The sequence below is a fragment of the Oenanthe melanoleuca genome, chromosome 4 (assembly GCF_029582105.1).
Source record: "Oenanthe melanoleuca isolate GR-GAL-2019-014 chromosome 4, OMel1.0, whole genome shotgun sequence".
Classification (NCBI taxonomy): Eukaryota; Metazoa; Chordata; class Aves; order Passeriformes; family Muscicapidae; genus Oenanthe; species Oenanthe melanoleuca.
Window position 1 is genome coordinate 36,263,232 of NC_079337.1, and position 17,560 is coordinate 36,280,791.

A 17,560-nucleotide genomic window follows, 5' to 3' on the forward strand; every position below is an offset into this window, starting at 1 on the left:
TTCTGCCATGGTTGCATTTTGTACAGTACATTCCTCTCCCAAAAAATACATTGTCAGAGGCTTGGTGCTTCTAGAATTAACAAACAACTTATTCAGATTTTCACAGCAGAATTTTACTGTTGAGGTGTTAATGAGTCTCTAATTTATACTCTGGCTTCATGGAACTCTTTATGTTGACATGTCCCCAGCACTGGATGTTGGTACTGCCCACCTGAATAACCGACTGGGAAATACCAGTGGAGTGGGGTTTCTGGACAATTAGAAATGTGTTATAAGAATTCAGACTTTATGGCATGGAAGGTAGTCCTCATCATTACTAATGATTCCAGAGTTTAATAGCAATAAATTAGATTTGAAATATATATTTCATGATCTGGCTATGATTACAGGACAGGCAGGCATAATTTTGATAACTATAATCTGCCCAGCATTACTAATTTGCTGGAAATCAAAGCATCAGAGCTCTGGCAATTCTTCACATGTTTTCTGGCTTCCTGAGTAGTATCTTCACTGCCTCTGTGAGATTAACTACACTAAATTTACTTGTGATGTGATCACACAGTTATTTGGGCTGACAGGCCTGGCAACACCATATCAATCTTCCCAACCAATGGCAGAAGCAGCATGAGGAGGGACAGCCAACATAGTGGAATCTTCCTTGGCTGCCAGAATGGTGGGAGGTGGACCACTGGCATCTGCTGCCTGTTAGAGGAAGTAGCTTTTAATTTTGAGTAAAAGAATAACAATTTAACAAAAAAAAGAATAACAATTTACTCTAGAATCTAAAAGTGCGTACTGAGAAGTTCTATTTAATAACGAAACTTTTGGAAGAAGTCTATTGTGTTAATTCATCTCTTCTGATAAAGGACATCTAAATAGTGAATTGTATCTTTTGTTAATATTTAATGTGAGTCAGGCAACACCAGTGTGAATTTGCATTCATAATTCCTTTCTGAAAAGATAATTTGACATGCCCTCCTTTTTCACTTTGCTATGTAGCTTTAGTTGCAAAGATCATTTACTGTGCTAATGCCTTTCCCCTTCAAAACTGTCTGTGCTTGCCATGTCTCATGATGAATACCCATTTGTAAACTAAGTAGTGATGCATTATTATAGCTGAAGGGCATTGTTTTACCTGGATGTAAATTCATCATTTTTTAATGCATCACAGCTTGATGTTTGATATCTCATCAGGCACCCTGAAAGCTTTGTTGACACAGATTGATGATCCAAACAATTAACTTAATAATGGCACCAGCAACTGGAGATTAGTATTAACCAGAGAAAGAGTGGACCAAGTTCTTCCCTAGTGTATGCCTAATGAAGTCAAAGAAGGTATGTTTGAGAGCTATTTATTGCAAACAATTTATTTGATCCCTCTTTTTTTCATTTTCTGAGCTAATTTTAAGAGTCTAGCTATGCAGCATTAAGTACTCTGTGGATAACAAATGGAAGCATTTTTTAAAATAGGTTATGTTCTTTTACACTTTATAAATAATTCTCCTTTTTCAGAGTAGTTTCAGAAAAGTTAATAATTTGAATATTCTGTTAGAGTTCAACTGGAGATAGCTACTTCCCAGCTGTTAACTACTACACCTCACTTGAGACATGGTGTATGTATGGAGATGTGGTAACTACCATATACATACTTCTGGTTTGCTCTCATGTATAGTAAAATGACATTGAGTAAAATCTTTGCTCTTTGCTGTTTTTATAACATGTCTAACTAGAAAAACTTTTATGTTCTAGCACCATCTATCTCAATGCATCTCTGTGTGGACCTGGGAATTCACTGAGGAATATACGGCATCATTTAAATTCAGACTGAACAAGTAATAATTGTCTTAAGGAAGATCTTCTGCTGTGGATTTGATGGATTCTAAAAGACTGCAACCTCATTATTATAACCTTTGCTATCAATCTTTCTGATAACAACTCATCAAAAACTCAGCATCTAACAGAATTCAAAGCAATAACTCCTAAAACCAGGGAACTTAGCTCTGTGATGGTTTAACAGAGAGTCTAATGTCTTGTGCCAACTGATGTAATTGTACCTGGCAAATGGTGCATGGGAACTGCCAGTTTCAAGCTGGAGACTGACAGATGAGTAGCTTTTCTTTCTGAAGTGAGCCAGGTGCTTGGAGTTAGATGTAAAGGGCTTAGGTATTGCCTTGAAGCTAAGCTGTTTCATCCTCTCTTTGATAGCAATAAATGAGAGAAATTCATGAGTCAGATGACTATAAAAGTAACCTGGATCCAAAGATGACACCTGCCACCATCTGTCTGCCTCTTCTTTTCCCCTTTTTTTGAAGTTTTTGTCATTTTTTATAACATGGATAATTTCTACATCCTCATCATTCCCTTCCTCTACCAGAGTTTTTTAAAGTCAGATTTGGAACAAATTCTTCAGATATTTCACAGCAGTTGATATGTCTTTAATGGTACTGTTAGTGTTCCCATGTTAACACAAATCCATTTCCACTTGTACATCTGGCACCACACAAAAAGTGTGAGTGCTCAGCTAAGTAACCTTCCTACCTGTAAGGTATGACTACACACAGACAACTACTTATATTTGCCAGGTCTGTTGCATGCACCAATGATTTTGCAGTTGTAATTTACTTGCAGGAGCAACAAAACCTTGTGTGCTAGATGTCAAGGTACTTTTCACTACCTTAGGAATACTGATTTTAGTACAGTTGTTAACAAAGTAAAACAAGCACTGGTAGCCGTTTCTTGTATTAAGATGTTGGGTATGCTCAGTATAGGCTTGTTCTTGAGAGAAGCAAAAATCAGATTAAAATAATTCTAAAGAAACAGACTGTTAGAGATGATACAATGCAAATAAAGATGATGATACTCCATATACTATGCATTTGTTTGCTTAAGTCTAATGCATTTAAAAAAAAAAAAAAAACAAAACAAAACAAACTGAGAAATGGAGGATAGTGACCAGTAAAGTCCAGGGATAAAAGAAGAGGAAATACCAGAGAGCTATGTACAGTCATATAGGTTGGAGGTTGAATTGTGCTCCTAAAGTATGATAAGCTGTAGGGAAAACAAGAATGCATACACAAGCTTGTATTTTCAATTAATTTTTCTGAAATCTTTCAGTTCTAGATTAAATTATTTTCTATTGCTCACGACTTCTGAAAAGCAGTGAATCTAAGCTGAATCTCAAGAGGTAAATGGGAACACATATTTATCATCTTTTATAATCTAAGAGTAAGGAGTCATTCAAGAAAACAGGCTTGAAGTTTAAAGAGAATATTTTTATGAAGCACATAACTAATGTGTTGAACTCCCCATCACAAGATAACAATGATGTGATAGCAGCACACAAAAAAACATGTATTTAATGAATGTTGTTACACTAGACAGAATATTTAAATATATTTTCATAGATGTAAAGCAATTAGAGAATTGCTAGTCATATCAGATGTTTTGACAAACCAAAAAAAGCTTGGAAATGAAAGTGAAATAATACTGTATCCCCTTATTCACTGTTATGACAACTGTTATGCAAAACAGATCATGCACCACTACTCAGATTCTGAGAATTTGAATTTTTATTGTGCATGTCTTAGTTAAGATCTCTCCCTCCCTTCAACCCTATTCACTTTCTAAGAAAAAGGTGTACATCTTGGATTTTTTCCAGTCAGTTCTACTATGTATAGTAGTTTGGTGAAGATTAGTAAGTAGTGAATGGGTAAGATAAAGTGGTGTCTTTGAATGGCAAAATTAATATTGTGTTTTATGGTCTGGAATACACAACTATTCTAAATATCAAAAAAGTATTTTCTTCAAACATTTCTCAAATTGAATCAATTAACAGAAGTAGAACAGATAAATATTTTGTCCACTAGCTAAATAATTTTTCCACTAGCATATGCTAGTGGAACCTTTTCCTTTATTTGGATGAAAATGAATAGCCCCTTTTAAAGAAGTTAAATGTGTACATAGGTGTGTGCCCAGCCCTCACCCAGCAGATTGGTGCAGTCAATTGGGAGGGTATGTTTTACAGCCTGGGCTGTAAAGAATTTTCTTTTGTCCATGAGATTTGTGTAGAAAACTGTAGATCATCTTAAAATCTCCTAAAGGTATAATGATGTCAAAGTCATCACACCAAAAAAAAAAAAAAAAATCAATTTGTTAAAGTTCCTAAATATGAGTATTTTAACATTGACAAAGAGATATCAGGCAAGGTGAAAAATTAGTTTCAAGCTCAGCTTAACTGAAAAATCTTTCTTCTGATTTTTTTTTTTATGGATGCCACCCTGTGCAATTTGTTTCAACTTTGCTGGAGTATTTTATGTTGGCCATTACCAGTTCCTTTAAAATAATAGATAAATAGGGTTTGGCACACCAATTCCTGTAACAGACTGGCCTATTTGATTTCTGTAGCTTGCTGTTCTAAGATTAGTGCAGTTGTGATGATGGCTTCTCAGTAGATTCTCATTAGGAAACCTGTCTTTTCTATGTACAGAATCAAGAAAAGGAAGTACATGTAATGGTAGATCTACTTTTAGGCTAACACAGTTAAGGACAAAGTTATTTCTTCATTTTAAAAGTAACTAGATCTAAACACAGCTAGATGTGCCACTCATAGATTACATGTAGGTTATTTTCATACTCAGTGATTTCTATTAGCACAGAAATTGAAATTTTCACTGCAGGACTGTGCAGATGAAAAGCACTATATTGTTTTATGCAATATATTGTTGCAACTTTTAACAAGAAGTTGGAATTAAAAAGTCTGCTACTAGTTTTTACTGAGAAGACACCAGTGGTACACAACATATTATGCCATTTTATAGACAGAGCTATAATGAAAACATTGCTAAAGCAATGAGACTTGCCAGCTACTGATGAGACTCAGGAGAAATTCTTTAACAGATGTTTCCCACATCAAACAGACACTTCTCCCCCCCTGATTACCATGATCTTGAGAATTCATTACTTGATTCAATGATCAACACCTCTTCATCAGTCCCATTAAAAGTTAAAAAAAAAAGAAAAAAATTATTGCATTAGATTTTTCCTTCCACACAGCAGCTGATAAAATATATTATGGACCTAAGTCCCTTAGGGTGAAGTTGTACCACAGTATTTTTGTGTTCATGACATAATTAGGATCCTGTCAGCACATCAGACATACACTGATGAATACACATCTCATTTCCTTTGCCATTTTAAAACCTACTATTCTCACAGTGACTAGTGACTACTGCACTACAAGCTGACATGACCACATGCATACTTCTTTAGAATTTCAACTGCTGTCCTCCAGGATTATTTATTATTATTTATTGCAAACTTAATTCAAAGAGCTTCCTTTGACAGCTATTATTTATTATTTTTAAATGCCCCTAACATACAGTGCACTGAATAATATTCCATCTGGATAGCCTCTTTCTTTAGCTGGAAGTTTCATTATTAAATATTGTTTAGACACCTATCAAGCAGAGATATCAAACCCTTTCTAGAATAGGTAGTCATCACCTAAAGAAAAAAAACTTTAGCAGCTTATACCCTGACTTCAATTAAGAAGAAATTAAGTTTGAGATACCACACAAGCCTGGAAATATGAAGAGTCAAATTAACACTGTTTGAAAATTATACCAAATTTTTCTATTTGTTTAATCTTCTTTAATTCATAGAAAGCTTCAAACCTTGGTCACACTAATAATATTTTTATAACTATAACATATATACTTCATTCCTAAAATAACTTGCTCATCACACACTCATAACAGCACTGCACAGTGAAGAACACATATTTTTACACACAAAATATCTTGAAATGAGCTGTAGCAAACAGACACTGAAAAAAAAATTCATGCCAAGGAAATGTGAGAGGTCCCTTGATTTTTCACATTATTAGAAACGTTTAGAATTGTTGTAGCTTTTTGTCAAATTTTATACCTTTTTACTTTTCATTGATTTTCATAAGGAAAATAACACAGCTCAATTGATTAAATTTTTTGTTACTTTTCACAGGTGAGTCAGGAGTAATATTTCAATTGCAATCAAATTTTTCAGCATAGATGTGACATAAAAAAAACAAATCCCTTGATTATCAATAAGTATTTCTCTATATTAAGTAATCTCATTTATTCTGGAACACAAGAGAGAGCAAATCACTGAATAACCGGATAATTCCAGCAGTAATTTTTATAATTATAACCTGGGCAACAATGAAATTGAGCATCTGAACTTAGCCTAGCATCTTAAAACCTACACTTCAAAAAATATCACCTTGCCTACCTCTTGCACATAAATCATAGAGTGCCACCTTGCCTGTGCAGCCCTTACTTTCTCAACTGCTAAAAATTGCTGGCATCATTAACTCACTTCACATTATGCTATTTCTCTTCCTGCCGAACCTGTCATCACCTCATTTTCTCCTGCATGCCCCGGTTTGACAGATGCAGTTGCAGTAACACTTTTCCAGTTTTTGACTTATTCAGATTCTGCTATATTGCCAGCTTCCTCCTGAGAGCGCTGCTGGATCAGGAGCCTGCTTCCTATGCTCGCACATAGAACTAAAGCAGAGCTCCAAGCACCACAAGAACTGCAGTATTGTGTCCTACAGTTCAGCTGCTTATTTCCAACCTAACCCATGCTGTGCATATTTATCCATGATTTACAGAAACAACAGACTTTTCCAAGGGAAATGCATACAGCCCACATTACTGTGGTCTAGACATCTCTGTCTCATTGACAGGGACAGGGAACATATCCACATTCCACACACGAAGTACATTCACAGCTTCTGAAAAATCAAGCAGATTTTTATTCTGTGTTGTTTGTATGTGCCTGATTTTTAGAGCTGGTGATTACAGCTATTCTTATGTGTACTTTACAAAACCTTGTATAAAATTGGCATATAAAAAAATAATGAGTTTCATTTTTCTTTAAAAATAAATTTTAAATAGAAAATTATAGTGGTGATTGCAGCATGCCTAGATTGATATAGAACCCTATCAAAGTAATGAAACTGCTGATACAACATTACTTCAATAAGGAATTTAAGGGGATTTAATTAACACCACCCCCCATACCCCCCGTTTCTAGAAAATATTATAATAAAATAAGTTTTGTGACATTGTTAGACCATATGCAATTTTGTCGAAAAGCTACTCATAAAAATATGAAGCAAATTAATCCACCTGAAAAATCTGAAAAAGTAGTTACCAGTATCAAGTTTGGGCACCTGCAGAGGGATCTGTCAAATTCTAGTCAGTTCCTTTCAGTTCAATACTTTAGAAGTGGTCAAAAATTACTATACTGATACAAGGTATACTGATACTGACAGGTAAATGTACAGGGTAGACTTTGTCTCTGAAGAATATACTCTTTACTCTTGCAAACCACACCATTTCTACTAGCTTGCCCCCTCACCCCTGCTAAAAAAAAAACAACAAAACCTGTATCTTATGTAGCTGTTACTTCTTTTAAGCGGCTGAGTGTTTAATTGCACAAAAACACTGTTTCTATGTATGGCTCATACAAAAGTATCTGCAATCACAATCTGTAAAATAACCCAAACGTGGCTGCAAAGAGAAACTGTTGTCTTAAATTGCTCTTATCTTCTTAACATTTGTCTTTGTTTTTAGTCTGCTTTTATTTCTAGTCTAGCTAGGATCCTAGAATTATTTCTGTGTAATATCTGCCAATTCAATTAACGGTCTGTTTACTCCCTCTTCCAGATCATTAATGAAGATGTTAAATAAAACCAGTTCTAACACTAATCCCAGGGTGCCTTGGCAGACATTTCTCCTCACAACATAATTCATCACACCCTTTGTTTGGAGATGACTTGGATGATATAGCTGATGTAAAAGAGCGCTGCCCACCTGCTTGGCTATGTTAGCCACAGTGAACACATTACACCAATTACAGGAAAACTTCACTGACTTTATTTGCTTCTTGCTGCAAGCCATAAAATCAAGAGTGTTGACAAGGTTCTAGAGAAGAATTCTAAACCTTTTGGTTCCTGATAACTGAAAGACAGTTCAGCAACCAGATCACTGGAAACGCTCTTCATAGAAGCACATTTCTACTTTTAGAAAAGAACACTTACTAATTAACGGAGGTAGAGAGATGCAAACTCTTAGGGAAAAAAAAAAAAAAAAAAAAAAAAAAAAAAAAAAAAAAAAAAAAAAAAAAAAAAAAAGACTGGAATCATCAGCTCCTAAAAGAAAGCAATTTATTTTATGAAAGTGCTCCCAAACAAGAGCATATTAAGATGAAACTCAGCTTCCTTCGAATCTTTGATAGCAAATTCTATTTAGCTGGAGTTGAACCATATTTAAATTAATTTGTACAGAGACTTCTACAGATGGAGAATTCTCTGGATAATTTTCCACCCCAGATAATGATCTCTGTAAAGTTGTTACTTAAGTGGTATCACCAAGTGTTATTCAGTGGTTGAATCTCCTGGTGTAGTTTTCCTTGCTGGCAAATCACCATACAGATGATTAAAGCAAGGTCTTTCCCCCTTTGAAAAAATAAACAAAAATTAAGACATTTAATGTGAGTTTCAACAGCTTTTAGTCTATTTGTATAAAGCATCTCTATAGTTAGTGTTATAAAATCTCAATAATGGAAACCATAGTGGAAGCTTCCCACTATTACAAAAAGAGTACAGGGACTCTACTTTTTAAAACAGCAGTGTGCTTTAACCCAATATTACTGCAGCTGGTATTCTTACTGTGTAATTTAATGATTTAGATATTATTTATATTATTTGTGGATATAAACCCTATAATTGAGTTTCTGATGTCCAGTGAGAGGCTTTGTTTTATTTTATGAAGTTATTTCAGTTTCTTTCATCAGATTCTCTTTAGTATTAGATTAATCTTTCCCTAGTTACTCTAGTGTCTAAAACCTATTACAGTCATGGCACTTTTATTCACTGATTTATACAGCCCCTTTTTTTAAAAAACTTCATTAGATCTGATTTTAAATGGGTAATAGAACAGGTACAGTCTTATCAATGACCCTCTTTTATGTGTGATGGACCACACTCTAAATTAAAAAAAAATCTCACCATTATCACCATCAATCTGCATGAAGGAACCAAAGCCAAAGGCTGATGTACAGTAGAGAGAGTTCAAAATACCTGAAGGCAAAAGGAATAAATCATTCACAGTATTACAATGTTGCCAACTCTTCCACTGAAAAAATGCATCTTTAAGAAAGGTTTTGTCCTTTTTGAACTTTCCAGTACTCCTGTCAAACCTCTTCCTCCTCAAGTTCTGTCAGGTTATACTCTGCCAAATAACCTTGTTGCCAAAGCAACCTTCTCCCCACTTTACAAAAGATCAGAAACTTTTTTTGCACAGAAGCCCATCTCTTACTGCTGTAGCAGTTTAATCAGCAGCAGCAACTGTTTGACAGTGCTCTGCCAACAGTTTCATTATCAGGACAGGGGAGGGGGGGAAATAAAGTCTGAGTTGGCAGCATGTGCATGACACGATTAGGAATTTGTTTGAGTAACAAAGACTTTCACACACAATTCAAAACCACAGCAAGAGCAATCTGGCTGATGAAGAATGTAGGTCTTAGACTAACAGGAAACAATCAGATTGGAAGAAACCTCTGCTCAGCAAGTCCCACTCCAAGCAAGGCAATATTCAAAGTGAGATCAGGTTCCATAGGGTTTTACCCCCATGAGTACTCTCTTAATATGGAGACTTCACATGCACCCTGGACAACCTACTCCTGTTCTTAACCTCTTTTCATTCATTTATCTTCATTTTTATACAGAAAAATATTTCCGTTCCTGAATGTGTTGCATTGCCTCTTATCCCTTTGTGAGCCTCTGAGAAGAGCCTCTGCACCCTTAACTTCCCTTTTTCTTGAGCAGGTGAAGACAGAAATCATAGAAGCATAGAAAGCCTTGCCTCTCCTTTGTGCTAAGCAAACACGGCTTTCTCAGGGTCTTGCCATGTAGCTCCTAAACATACTGGTAAAACTCGGCTGGACTTGCTTTAGTTCGTCAAAGTCTTCCTGTGCTGAGAAATCCAAAGCTGCAGGTGTGGAGTCCGGGTGTGGCTTCCTGTGGTATAACTGAGCAGAACCATCGCTGCCCGTGATGTAACTGAGCAGAACCCGTGTCTCCCCGTGATGTAACTGAGCGGAACCCGCGGCTCCCCGTGATGTAACTGAGCAGAACCAGCGGCTCCCCGTGCCATGACCAAGCAGAACCCGTGGCTCCCGGAGTCTGCAGCGTTGCCGTTCTCCCGCATGGCCACACGGGCTCGCTGCCGGCCCGCGCTCCCCGCGCTCCCGTGCCCGCGCTCCCGTGCCCGCGCTCCCCGCGCTCCCCGCGCTCCCCGTGCCCGCGCTCCCGTGCCCGCGGGCCGCCCGCAGCCCGGTCCTGCAGCGCCGCTCCGCCGCCGCACAAACCCCCGGACAGCGCTTGTGGAGAGGGGGTTACTCCACCGCAGGAGGTGGCCTGTGAAACACAGGCATCCTCTCGCTTCTGTACAAGGCCAGGATTCTTTGTTTACACTTTCCTCGCATCAGAAAATACACTATATCTATTCACTCTGAAACCCAGCAAGTCATTTACCATCATTTACCCATTTTCCTCCTTGAGGCCCACGTTTGTTTTCTTTTTTTGCTTCCTTCTAAACCCTTGAGAAAAGAAGGAAAAAAAAAAAAAAAAAAAAAGCATCTTGGCTGGCCCTTCTTCGCTTTCCTGGCTTGAAAGTCAGCAATGAAATGAAAACCTCAGCTGCAGTAATGATATGCTGCCTCCTTCCAGCCAGGAGGAAAAATCTTTTTTGAATCTCCACAAGGACAGGCAGAAATTCATAAAGAGCTAAAGCTTTTTATCCTACATCAAAACTCTCTCTAGCCTTTACCAAACTCAGCAAGATCTATCCTTTCCTTCCAAACTGTTACCCTTGACTAAGGCTCAAGAATAAAGTAGTGTTTGTAAGTTCTTTGGGACAGTCAGGAAGCTGGACATCATTTTGGGTAAAACGAGTACTTTGGAAGACAAAAATAGAAATAAAGTTCATAAAAGGGGACATTCACATAACTTTCATTAGCTAATTTGAGTTCTGTTTTCCATTCTTTCTTGCTGATAGGGTTGCAAGTAATAAATATATGTATGGAAGGCATCCAGTTTTGTTTAATTCACTGGCATTGTCTGAGGAGCAATGAATCATGTCAGAGATTTAAAGGGATTAGTGATAGAGAAGAGTGTAACCTTTCTTCCAATACAACAGCTGTTCTGAAAAATTTCCATAATAACAGTTGCTTTTAATTATATAAAGAATCAAAAAGCCTTTTTAGCTTCATATCAATAATGCAGCTTTGATTCAAAAGTTGCTAAAGAGATAATCCTCAGCCTTTTTTGTCAGGGCCAGTTTGTGAATAGCAATGATTTAAATCCCAATGTCATCTTTTTTTTTTTTTTTTTTTTTATTTTTTCAAAGGAAGGAAAGAATGGTCCTTATTTCCTTGGAACTTGAACTGAAAAATTTCAAACAATGCTTGGAAAACATTATTCTCATAGGAGTCCTTCAAGAAATGCTACTGATGCCTAAAAGGACACATGTAAAATAAAAGTATCAAAAGTATGGCACAGATATGAGGAGAAAAAAATATCCTAAAATACCTAGTCATTTTAATAAAATAAAATACCTAGTCATACCTAAAACATTACTGATAAGAATAAATCATAAATCTCTGTCTCTAGAATTGCTGTGTTTTACTAAAGAAGGATTATTTTTAGTAATTTTCAGGGCCCTGCCAAGTCAGTAAAAATTGCATTTCTTTATCTTCCACTCTTCCTGCTTCTCTCTGTGATTAAGTACTGGCCTCTGACTGCTTAATGCTTATTCATTCCTCATTTTCTGGGCAGATCACTAGTTTGTGAAGATAATTAGAGACCCCTGCTATTCCTTCTAAGCCTTGAATCTTCAGACTAATTAAAATGGAGTGCTGCATATACACATGCAGCTGATAAAGGCTTATAGCAAGGTGCTAAGGACCATACTATTTGTGTCACAAAAAGTAAAGTAAAAACTCACTGCATCTGCCAGGATGGAGCAACATTTTTGCTATGGTTATCTTTCATGGTTTGAGAATAGTATCCTTCAATTTAGTACTCTCATTGAGACACTCTAAACCACGTGCTACTCCCTCGCTTCCCCTTTCCCTCCCTTCCACTCTGCAGAGACTGGAGAGGAGAACTGGAGGCACAAAAGGCAAAGATCATGCATGGATTGAGGTATCAATTTACTGGACATAGCAACGAGATAAGAAAAAAACTCAGCAACAATATTAAAAGCAAAAGCTTGCAAGAGAGAAAGAGACTCACACACAAAAATGGGACCAGTGGCTCCCAAGTGCTCCCTCCGGGAGGGACTGACCCCATGCTTACTCGAGCAGGGGCCCTTCTCCCTGGAACTGTCCTTTCCCCCACCCCTGGCAAAGACCTGAGGTGGTACACAATAACCTCTGGGTCCTAGCCATGCCCCCTCTCAGCTACTGCAAAAATTAACCAGTCCTGGCCAGAACCATGATATCCTCACTGCGTTTTGCCCAGCCACGTATCACTTTTTTTTTCTGTTATTACAGCTTCATGAATCTTCTAATACTATCTATGCTTTTGAACGAGTATTATCCTAATATTTTCCAATATGGCATTAAAGTATAACATTTAACATTGAAGGAAATATGGTAAATTCTTCATCAGGATTGTATTCTCCTAAGTTCTTTTATTTTTCCTTGAGGTGTTAATCTTTACTGTAAAACATGCAGCAAAACTGAATACACCTAAGAGCAGCGTACATATAAATGCAATATAGGCAAGAAAGTTACAAAGAATTTTTTTGCCTCTCTCCAGGTACCAATTTTCTCCTTTCATCTATTCTAGCATGTAGATAGCCTAGAGGCACTGCTGGACACTTTATCTTAAAGATCTTCAAGACTTTACCATTTGAATAAACTACCGCAAGCTCTAAATCTTTTCTCCTCCAGACAAGTGTAGTAAGTTTTATTTAACTTGGGACGAGCCAATATCAACAAAACAAGGAAAACTACTGGTGCTGAATTGTGTCTCAAGATGCAGTAAAGTTATGAGTAGTGTTAATAAATTGCCAAGAATATTGTCTGTACCCATCCCATGAATATCCAGCTTCAGTAAGATCTGCTATCCCCACCCTGAGGCAGTTGCACATCGCTGTCATATTGTTTCTTCAAATGAAGTTAAACTATGACTATAAATTAGATTATGGTGTTCTGAATGGGTAGAGGCATCTATGCTGACAGATCTGAGTATTTAAAACCAACAGGAGTATGTGTCTGGGAAGGGAGTAAGAACCTTTAAGAGTTATAGTTTCCAGTACAAACTTACAAAGCTACTTTTTTCTTTTCAGTTATTTTCCAAACATTTTATTTCTGAATTTAAGTAGGGTCTAAGTCTATTCTACTCCAATACTAATCTATAATTTAATAATTGCAAGAGATCTTTTCTTCTTTGTGTATAGTATTTTGAGAAGAAATATTTAGGAAAGAAATTTGAAATGCATAATTTGTGTACTACAGTGAGCATCTCTGAATAATTTAATTTATTTTTGGATCTTTCTTTTTCTCCACTTTTGCTTTCTAACACAAAAACCCCTCACTTAACTAAACTCCCAGCTTAATATAATCAGTGAACTTGCTGAGAAGACATTCTATTCCTTCTGCCAAGTCTTTTCCTTGGAAGCTATCTGTGCTATAGGCAACTATCTCCACCTAGAACATGGTCACAAATCATTTTGTCTACACCTCACACATAGGTGGAATTGTTTAACTACCTCTACATATCTTGTTTTTGGAGTGTGCTCCAAGAGAGGTAATTTCTTGTAATGGCCCCATGGTCAGCTTGAATATGAATATGCTGAGGACTGTAGACTCAATTGGACTGGTCTCTGCAAGTCTTCCTCCTGCTTGATTAAAATAGTCACACAAGACTGAATATATCTAGGTTTAAACCACTCCATATGGTTTGAACAAGCATGTTGGTTGATCTGGTGTCACCAAATGAACTACCATTTTCAGTCAGTTACTAGCTACTCTGATGGACAAAGAAGAGGAATATTTTATTAAACATTTAAATTAAAAAAACAACAAAAAACAACAACAACAACAAAAGTAAATGGATACTGAATACTTAAGAATATTACTTATTAATAACACCATTAAGACACAGATTCACTTCCAACAAGTCAAAATTAAATTCATAATCTCAAAAGCCCCTGTCACAATTAAATGCAAGATCACAGCCTTAGATCAGAATATCCTTCCAGACGTAATTCTATTACAAAATGTAAAATTTGAGATAGTTTGAGATAGTTCAGAAGTCATATGTTGAAAATAATATTTGGTAATTCCAGGCTAATGTAAATGATTAAATTGAATCTATCACCTTGGTGATAGTCATAGCTCTAGTGAAAAACAAAGTATGTTATGCAAAGAAAAAGCAACCTGGTAAGAGGAACAGCTCAGAACAGTGTCTTTTCTAGTCTACTGCATAGGAAAGCTCTAGGATCAATTTTCTCTGCTTCCCAGGGAAGGAGGCACCACTGATCAGATTGCTACAGCAGCTTAAAGAAGCTGCCACATTCTAATTTTTAGGAAAAAAAAAATTGCTTTGCTTGGATTTCTAACCAAAGGAGCTGTTTCACTGCTATGAATCCAGACTGCAGAGGCATCCAGGAAAGTCCATTGGCACTTCCAGACAGTGCCTGGCTCAGCACACAATTGAGTCATGTTCTCTGACATAACTCTCCCCTTACACTGCTAAGGGAAATAGGTGACTGCTTGAAGGTTCACAGCAGGAGGAACTACCATTATTCCTGTGTGGCTAATGGAGAGAGAGACCTAATGAAGCCCCTGCTCTAAATCACTGTCTGGTGAGGTGCCTACCTATTGCCACTGATTACACAGAGAGCTCCCTTTCCATTACCTTAGATATATAGTACAGTCGATGGACCTCAATTATCACTGAATTTTAGGGAGTGTGAATAGATTGCCTGTCTCTTTTAAATCATAACTCCCTCTTGTGGATTTAACCCTATGGTCTGAGCAGCAGAAAAATTCAAATTTAAGAGAGATTATTTCCACTTCAACCCCCTGCCCCTTCCCCCAGCAAAGTCCAAGAAATTAATACAGTATGAAGGTCTCTTTGGAAAGAAGTATGATCTTCAGTGCTTGAAAGCAATCCATATCTAATTCCTGAATGAAGATGGCATGCTGAAAACTAACATGTCAAACTAGCCCAGGTTTTCAAAGGTGTTGCATTTTTTTTGTCTCTGGGAAATCAAGGATTGCTATAAAGAGGTATCTTTCCTAAAAGAGTGGCAACTTGTTTACAGCCAACCAGCCATTGACAGCTGAATGTGTCATACTCTTAATCACTACCCAGGGAAATTCTGGCAATATTGTGACAATACAGAAAAAATAGTAATTTTTTAAAATATAACTGCACACATAATTAAGCATTTTAGGGTTTTTTGCATCCTCTATCTGTCTAATTCTAGAGCATGTCCCCTCTGGAAATTTTGAGTACTTCTATAAGTATTTTTCTTTCTTCTTTAGTATATGAGTTGGAGCCCTAAGAATATGCTTATCTGTGACTAGTTTCCAATAGGTAGAAACCAGGTCAGAACTACTAAGTCTAACTATTCCTTTTACTTCCAACCCATCAATCCATTTCGAATACACACTCCATGTTCAGTGAGAATGGTATGTAAGTTGTAGCATTTTAGTATGGCTGCAACAACAAAATAAATGCAAGAAACTCTCATACTAAAGCTGTTATTCACAACTTGGTTAATAATTTTACATTGATCCTTCACTGCAGTTCCCAAAGAGCCTCCTTGACCTCCATCTTTACAGTAATTGCAGCTGTAAAAACAGCTGCATACAATAGTATGGTGTTATCTTGTAAAAGAAAGCAATACTTCTCTACTAGTAAAAGAATCCAAACACTCAAGGCATTATTTATTTTCAGATAACTGACAAAAATAATTTGACTGTGTCTGTATCAACTTTGCATGACCCTCAAAAATCACTGGCAGACCAGGAATATATAACCAGAACACATTCCCTGGACAGTGCAAGTATTTGGATTAATTGAATTAAGAGACTTAATTTTGAAGGATTTGGGAATGCTTTTACAAGGTTTAGGAAGGATTTCATAGAGATTACATGATGAGCAATTTTGAGTGTGCTTAACTGTTCACATTAACTCTCTAGGCAACCACAAAACAGATCAGTCACCCAATTATTAATTCTTAGCCAAGATTTTGTCACCATAAAGGAAATATCTTTGTAGTTCATTTCAACCAGCCAGTAGAAAAAAACCCTGTGCTTTAGCAAGGATCTCAGTGCTGATGTTCTTCGTATGCTGGATTTGAACAGAGTATGCTTGTATTCTGCATATTTCTGTTCTCTTGTGTTGCCTTCAGAAAAATGTCATTTTCCTATTTGATCTAAAATGTTATTTAAGTCAGTCTATATTTAAATTGATCTATATTTTCCATATGATAATATTCCTTGCCAACACCACTTTCAAAGCTCTATTAATTGCAAATTTAACTTAGGTATTTAAATTGAGCACCCATATCCTAAGATTAATATATTAATTCAAGGGAGAAAATCTGCATAAACTAAAAGGTTTTAGCAGTTGGCTGTATTTAAACAAATTAGCCACATCAATTTCATGCCAAATGTCCTGTTACATGAACTGGGACAACAAGACAGAGAATACAGACTTCTATATAAATTCTGGGAAACTGAATTTAAAAAATAATTGCATTCTTTTTATAATTCTGGGAAACCTGAAGTTTTAGAAAGAAATGTACTTTTCTGTGTTTAAGTTTTTTTTCTAATGAGATCCCAGCTGCAGTAATATACCAAAATGTGAGTGCCCAATGCTGAGCACACTGTTCTGTTGTATGCTATTATCTGAAGGTAAATATGCAAACTCACAAAAAACCAAGAAACAATGCCTGCAAACACCATTGGGAAAAATAACAGAGGCATTTTGCACAGAGCTCCAAGAACACAGGACAAATTTATGAGCATATTGAGTAGATTTAGTCAATTTTTGTTTTAAAAATAGAGCACCTATTAGAGCACCTTTTACCACAGATAATTTGTCTTATTTTCTATATTAATTAGTGTAAAGAACTAATTTTGTTCATGCAAAGGCAGATAGGAAGTAAAAAAGATAGTCAAATGTTAAACTTACAACACTTGAGTGAGATTTATTTGATTGTTTAGGTTTATTTTTTGTAATTTGCACATTTAATTACCGGTGGGAGAGATTCTTGGAACACTGGATTTTTCAAAATCAAAATCAGGTGTGAACAACTATTGATGGAATTACCTGCCAAGAAATGTTAAATTCTAATACAGAACTCTGGAATAAATTTAATGAAGTTTTTATTTTTTACATTTAAAACTTGCCTTGTATCTTGGGAATTTCAGTGTTGAAACTGAATGCAGCAACTGAGATTTCCTGACTCAAGGAAACCCTTCCACA